This window comes from Octopus bimaculoides, chromosome 23 (assembly GCF_001194135.2).
Source record: "Octopus bimaculoides isolate UCB-OBI-ISO-001 chromosome 23, ASM119413v2, whole genome shotgun sequence".
Lineage (NCBI taxonomy): Eukaryota > Metazoa > Mollusca > Cephalopoda > Octopoda > Octopodidae > Octopus > Octopus bimaculoides.
In genome coordinates, this window is record NC_069003.1 from 22,955,002 (window position 1) to 22,962,934 (window position 7,933).

General features: G+C 37.2%; 1 long non-coding RNA gene across 3 annotated transcripts in view; it reads left to right on the forward strand.

Moving 5' to 3' along the window:
• Positions 1 to 7,933, forward strand: part of LOC128250610 (uncharacterized) — a 199,425-nt gene that overhangs the window by 13,756 nt on the left and 177,736 nt on the right. For all 3 annotated transcript variants that reach the window (XR_008266638.1, XR_008266637.1, XR_008266639.1), the window contains exon 2: positions 6,414 to 6,485. This is a non-coding gene — a long non-coding RNA (uncharacterized LOC128250610). The remainder of the gene's footprint in view (positions 1 to 6,413; positions 6,486 to 7,933) is intronic.

Below are 7,933 nucleotides of genomic sequence, written 5' to 3' on the forward strand. Positions count from 1 at the left end.
CTTCTCTCTCTCTCCCTCCTCTCTCTCTCCCTCCTTCTCTCTCTCTCCCTCCTTCTCTCTCTCTCTCTCCTTCTCTCTCTCTCCCTCCTTCTCTCTCTCTCTCCCTCCTTCTCTCTCTCTCTCCCTCCTTCTCTCTCTCCCTCCTTCTCTCTCTCTCCCTCCTTCTCTCTCTCATTAGTTAACCATATATATATATGTGGTTAACTAACGAGAATTCTGCCATTACTTCAACAGTTCTATAGATTTAATCCAACAATTATTGGGGACATGGCTAATTAGGAAATTACAATTACAAGGCATTTTGTGAATTATTTCCAGAAATACGACCTATAGCGTTTTAGTTTATTCAAACTCTCACAGTAAAAGCTATACTGAAGTACTACATTCATAGTTGAATAGTTTGTCTTACGTCATTTTTGTGCATATGTAAGTATGTAAACACACATATACATACGCATACATACGCATACACACACTCACGCACGCACACATACACACACGCACACGCGCAGAGCCGTACATGCATATATGACTACCTGGTGAATGCATGTATTTTCAAGCGCTTCTTTCTAGGTAGAAATAAACTACAAAAGAACTAACGAAAAACAAAACTAAAACCAAAACCAGAAGAATATGTAGTTAGTGATCAGATAAAAGAAACAATACCAGCTGATGACATTAATTTCTTATCTGATTTATTTCTCTGAAATTGTCCATTTTACACGTGCAACAGGAAAATGAAAAGCAACAAATGATTCGCCATTTCAGTTATTTACGATTACAATTTCTCTGATACTTAGAAAGCTATGTTGTTTTGTTGTTGTTGCTGTTATGCTTTCTTGTTTTTCGTAATACGGCACGTTGTATCCTTGCGTAATACCCTTTATTTCAATACGCAATACGTTTAAAAAATATACTGTTGAAGAAAAGAAAAAAAAGATTAACTTACAGCGACGTGGAGCGTATATTCAGTCATTACATAAAGCAATACCGGTGGAATATTTCGGTCAAAACACATGTAAAATATAAGCCTAACAGACAAATCCCAATGAGCAAAAATGAGTAGCACCTGTATTTCAATGAATCAGCCTTGTCACATTGTGTCACACTGAATCTCTCTGAGAACTACGCCAAGGATACGCATGTTGTGGAGTGCGATAATCGTTCCATGACATGGCTAAGTTAGATTTCCCCCTCTTGAAATCTTTAAGTACAGTTTTGTCTACCAGGAGTTGATCCTTGGTGTCTCAGCACTTACGCTTGCAACCCTTCTGCTCATGTGGCAGGGCTCCATTTTTCCCCAGATGTCCGTACATTGACTCTGCGACTATTCCAGTCAATAATTTCCACATAAGTGGCAAGCAGGATATCGGCCTGTATTTGTCTACCGTATTGCCTTTTTCGATGTTTTTCAAGCACAGCACTGTCCTACCCATTGTCAACCACTCTGGTGTTCCCTGGTCGGCATTCAACAAGGCGTTGAGTTGCGCAGCTGTTCGTGCATGACTTTCACCAAATCTTTTGATCCAGTAGCCTTGAACTCCATCTGGTCTTGGGGGCCTTCAAGTAGGCCATTTTTTGCTGATTTCCTTATTATTATTATTATTATTATTATTATTATTATTATTATTATTATTATTATTATTATTATTATTATCATTATCATTACTATTATTATTCAGTAATTTTATTTTTATAACGTGCTTTCACTTCACTACCGAGCGCAGCTCTGTGTGCCTTGGGTATGTGCTGTGGTTTGCTGTGATGCTCTTATGGTTACTGTATTGAAAGTGTTTTACGTAGGATTTATTATTATTAAGTGTGTGAGCTGGCAGAACCGTTAGCACGCCGGGCAAGATGCTTAGCAGCATGTCGTCCGTTTTATGTTCTGAGTTCAAATTCCACCGAGGTCGACTTTAACTTTCATCCTTTCGAGGTCGATAAAATAAGTACCAGTTGAACACTGGGGGTTGATGCAATCGACTTGCGCCCTCCACATTATGAATGTGTGCACGCGTGCGTAATATACTGTAATTTAGCCTCTTGATCGAGAAGAGATATAACAATCCCTTGTTTTTGTCCAGATATAGTTTGTCTGGGTCGTCATTATCTAATATATCGACTTCTTCAAGACGGTAAAATATGGTATGAAGAATATGCGGTCCTTATTTCTATCTGCGTAAACGATCCTGCAGTGGGCTGGTTTCTAACGCAGGTTCTCAACATTCCTACATTCCTTGACGTAACACGTCCCTGAGGCGACGAAAGCTAAGCTATTTGTAGACAAAGAAAGTTATTATTACAAATAAGCTGCAGGGATAAGAATATTACTGAACAGGATAAATTACAAAATGGCGGAAAATTTGAAGATAGACACTAACAAAGTGGAGAATTATGTGCATATAAGAGAAAGATATGTGACAGAAGCAATATTAATACTGAGATGTCATATTTAACCCCACTTAAACGTGGATATTCTGTTAGAAAAAACTATACTGCGGTAGATAATATAGGAGAAACTCTCATATTGGATTCTGGTGCCAATTGCACTCTTGTTTATGTCGCTAGCGGAGAGATAAATCCCCGCCATCTCCAGGGCAGAGACCACTAGATCACATGATTTCGACCTTCATTGGTCTCGTCTATGATGGATGCTCGACCGTTATATATAGCAGTGACTCTTCTCTCTGCCAGCGATATAAAGAAAAACAATGTCAGAACAGGCGCTGGTGTCACGATTAGCCAGTGAGCTTGTTAGAGAGAGAGATAGAGAGAGGAAGAAGAGAGAAGGAGGAGGGAGAGAGAGCGCGCGGAAAAGAGAGAAGGAATAGGAGGAGAGAGAGAGACAGAGAAAGAAAAAAATTAAACACTGAGTGCGAGTCAGAATTTCGGAGAATTGAAGCAACATTCATGAACAGTAACAATTATCGCTGTCATCATCAACTCTTTCCTCCATCCTTCATCCTCATCCTCCTAACATCCTTGTCCACCTCCTTCGTCCTCCACATTATCACATTTCTTCCTTCCTCTGAATCATATTTCCCACCTCATCGTTATCATAATCAGAGCAAAGCTGTCGCAAATGCAGCGAGTAAGTTTTGCAATTTAAACAACAATAATAAACATATAGAAAATATGATAATTTAAAGTATTTATTTGTTTCGAGGTTTGAAGAAAAAAATTATAAATTGATTCGATTGATGGTTATGGATAATTTGAATTGAAGAGATGGAAAGATATCTGTCAGTATTTTCAGTGGCTGTCTTAAATAGACGGCACCATTATGAATGCATGCTTCTGGTGACCTTACATGAATTTCTCTGCAAAATGATTAAGTTCTTATGAATGTGGTTTAGAAAATGCGAAAGGAGTGTCGCATGATAAAAAAAGAATGAAATAAAATAAAGAAGTGAAAAGAGTATTGGGTATTTTCATCACCCGTATGGTTAAGTAGCTATTCTGCTATAATAACGATTTCTACAAAGTCTTACGCATTTAATGTAATGTTGCATTAATGAGCAAACGACCGACCGGTCGTTTATTGGATGCTGAACACATCACATATTCACCGTTTACGTGTTAACTTTTCTTTACATTCAAACGATTTGGATGGCTTCCTCGTTCAATGTAACATATCATAACCAGTGTCACAGCGCTATTAACGTCACGTTAACACCACTACTGCTTCATATCCATCATCTCCATTGATTATCATAATTTTCATTCTCCGTTCGCTTCTATCACCATTACATTAATTACAATCATAAACAACACAAATATCGTCATTATCACCTATTAATTATATCACTATAAACTTCATTACTATATTAGCAATATCAATCCACCACCACAGCAATGGCTTTGTTGGTTTTTTCCTGTCATTTTTCATGTGATGCAGCCCATCTGCTTATTGATTTCTTATAAGAAAGAACAAGGTTGGCACTAATGACATTTGGATGTCCTGTGATACTGGTGAGGATGTATCGGTCAATGACTGGAGAAGTAATTCCATAAGACGAGTTTAGTTCTGGGACTGAGAGATACAATATGATACACAGTAAGTGTGAAAAAAGAGGGAAGGAATGTGTATCAACAAAATAGGGCTCTTTTAAATTTAGGATTCACGTTCAACATCTTCCCAGATATATGAGCAACATCCCAAAGATATGTAGGAAGTTAGGAATCGGTGCTTTATTGATTCGATTTCGAAGCTATGTCTTCAGAATAGAGAAAGTTATAGGGGCGCTGAGAGTTGATTTTTTTCGTTAGAAAGATGTACGAGTGCAGGACTGTTTCCTTCATTGTGCGTTTGCGCTTTATAAGGAAGCAAGGTTGCAATTTCTTATCAGCTTGCTTTGTAGTATTGTTTTGATGTCACTATCCAAAGAAGCATTTTGAATTTGATACCAGCAGTCTAGTTTGTTCATGAATGGAAACATGCAGATATGAAAGGGGTCTAATATAGATAGAAACATGTATGGTTATAAGCTGAAGAAAGTAGGTTAATGTTGCGAAGGAAGATGTTGGAGGATGGTTCTATAGCAGAAGCGTGTTCGTTCTTTATCTTTAGGTACCCATTTTGGCTCATCATGTGATGAGCCAACTTCAGCTATTTAGAGGAAGCTTTTCCTTCTAATTTTTTAGTTAGGTGGATTGCCACGAGCGAGCTCGGATCTTCGGCATGAGAGCAGTTTATTCGGCTTTGCAACTTCAATGAGGAGAGAATTGTAGCAGGGTTTCTCGACGCCATACTTAGTGTTTTTCCAACGTTCATCTTCATCCTCAAGAAGTACTTTGAAATTATGTATTCTATTTGACAGATTTATTCATGTTATACCTGTTTGCTGTATTTCCTGTTAGTGGTGGGATAAATATTCAACTTGGCTTTGTATTTTCTTAATGTTATTCATCATATTAACCCAGAAGACATATATTATCAGGGTTTAAGCCACATTGCATCACTTATCACTTCGTTAAAGTTCTTTTTCAAATATTGTAATGGTAGATAAACACCTTCGGATTGCAGATGATAGGTAAATTTCTATTCCACTTATAAATAGTTTTTGTTCTCTTTTAGTGAGAAATGCGGCACCAGTGATATTTTCAGGGACCTCAAAACTTGTGATACTGTAGAAATAATAGTAGTGGCCAGAGAGAGAGAGAGAGAGAGAGAGAGAGAGAGAGAGAGAGAGAGAGTGCAACCACATTGCAAAGGAGAGAGTTCTAGTATAAAATTTATTAGGAGTTTAAAGACAAATGGGGTTCATAGGTAGCCAACTCAAGAGATTCTCATATATAATTTAAGAGTTGATAGAGCTTACAAACTGTACAACTAATTCTCTAGAAAGCTCAAGCGAGACACACACACCAGTTCCCACATCTGGAACTATACTATACAAATATCGTAGACTGCATCCAAAGAAGTCTCTCACCAACACACTGCAACTTCTGGTCAATAGACATACTGTGTTCTTTCTATGCTTGTTATACCACCGTTACTGTCACTTCCGATCTTCGGAGATGGATGGTCTCGTGTAACTCTGACTCACTCGTAACTCCTTCTTCACCCATATTGAACCCATCTCCTAATCACAAAGTAAACATTACTCGTTGATATCGATTCTTTAAAATTATTTTGTTTATGTGATTGTTCTTTTTCGAAGTTTGCAATGATAACTACCTCTGGATGGCGAATGACAGGTGAATTCCTACTCGACTTATAAGTAGTTTTTGTTCGTTTTTAGTGAGAACTGCGGTGCCAGCGATATTTTTAGGAATCTCAAGACTGGTTTTAGAAAAGGAATAAGTTATCTTTAAGTCAGAATGCTTGCTTGCAACAAACAATATTCCCCTAAGGGCACAGTTTAACAGATTAAGCTTACCTATACCAAATAGGAATACAAAGCTTTGATTGACCCTTAGTTATAGTAGAAGACATATGCCCAAGGTGCCTCACAGTGAGTTCGAACCAGAAACCATGCTGTTTTAAGTGGACATCTTAAACACACGGCCAGGTCTGCGGTTATATATAAAGTGGGTACAGTGACGTACACTTAAGTTTCGAATTAAACGCTTAACAACCGCCTTATTGTGTGCTAAATTTCTTGCGAGTTGAGCTTCTCATTTCATTCCTCAGTAGTTGATAAAATAAATGCTAAACAAGTATTGGAAGTCATCCATATGGTTTTTTTTTTTTTACTCACTAATTTAAAAAGAGACAATTTATAACAAAATATGTGAGACAAAAATAGCTTGTCTGAAAGAAAGAATTCGTAAAGAAAATACAAAGAACGCGAGTAAAATTATTAATGTTAAAAATATTGATTTAAAATTTTGGCAGAAGACGAATTTCAGAGGAGGGGATAAATCAATTACATCGATATCACTGATCGACTGATACTTATTTTATTCAGCTTGAAAAGATGAAAGGCAAAGTGGACCTCGGCGGAATTTGAACTCAGATCGTGAAGCCAGTCGAAATACCGGTAAGCATTTTGCTCTGTGTACTAACGATTCTATCACCTCACCGCCTTGCTTAATGTTAAGGGATGTTGATTTTAGATTTTGGCGCAAGGTGAGCAATTTCGGGGGATGGCGTAAATCGAATACAACGACCCCACTGCTCAACTGATACTTATTTTATCGACCCTGAAAAAAATGAAAGGTAAAGCCGATCTCGACGGAATTTGAACTCAGAACATTAATGTTATAAATATTGAGAACAGCATGAGTTACAAAGATAGACCTATCGCACACAAAACAGTATAAGAAGTATTTAAGAATGGAAAATTCCAGAGATAGAAATTTTGAATATGAGGATAATTTAAAGATTGAAATAATTGAAATTTTTAACCAATAGACTATAGAGACCAACGAAAGACGTATTCTAAAACTAAACAACGATAAAGTAGCAACAGTCATAAAACCTCGTATAACACTGTGTTACAAAATTTAAATTGTTTTTTTGTTTGTTTTTGGTTAGTAGGTATTATTCCCTATTTGCTTCTATCTAGAAATCTAAGGAAATCACTATTATTCCCTTCAAACTTTGCTTTTCTGACCTGGACATCAATGTTTTGACACTTATTTTCCATTACATATCAGACAGATTCAGCACTGAGTTGCTGAAGCAGAAATATCGTTACAGCAAATATTCTGCTCAATATCACAGATTTGCGTGTTAGTTGCTTGACCGTAACCACTTGACCGTAACCCTTAGTGGCCGACAATATGTGCATCACTGATCCCGAGCAGGAGTAGTGGGGGAGCATTACAGCCATGTGTTCAGAGGGATTCAAATAAAAGAAAATATATCTCAAACCTTAAAGAAATCAGTAACCAGAAGATACGAATGACAAAAAAGGGAGAAAGAATGACGAAAATGAAACGAATATCATAGAAATATGGTAACAAAAGAAGTAGCTGAACCGAAATCAAGAAACTCATGAAGCAAGATACCCGAGCTAAATCTCAAAGAAACTGTCGATATGTAAAATTACAATGATTCTTTCGATAAACCTTGGTTCCAATCCCAAAATACTTTATCAAGATCGAACTACAAAAAAAAAAAAAAAAAAAACCTATTATAGAAATAAATGCAGTGCAAAAGTAATAGACATAAACGATTATGAGCATCACAATCGTGTAAGGGGGTGGAATGTAATCCAAACTCTACAGATAACTGAAAGATACTAGGAATTAATATCGGGTTGAAATATCTGGGGGGAATATTTAATAGGCACAGGAGTGGCTGTGTGGTAAGTAGCTTGCTTACCAACCACATGGTTCTGGGTTCAGTCCTACTGCGTGACACCTTGGGAAAGTGTCTTCTACTATAGCCTCAGGTCGACCAAAGCCTTGTGAGTGGATTTGGTAGACGGAAACTGAAAGAAGTCCGTCGTATATATGTATATATATATATATATATATATAT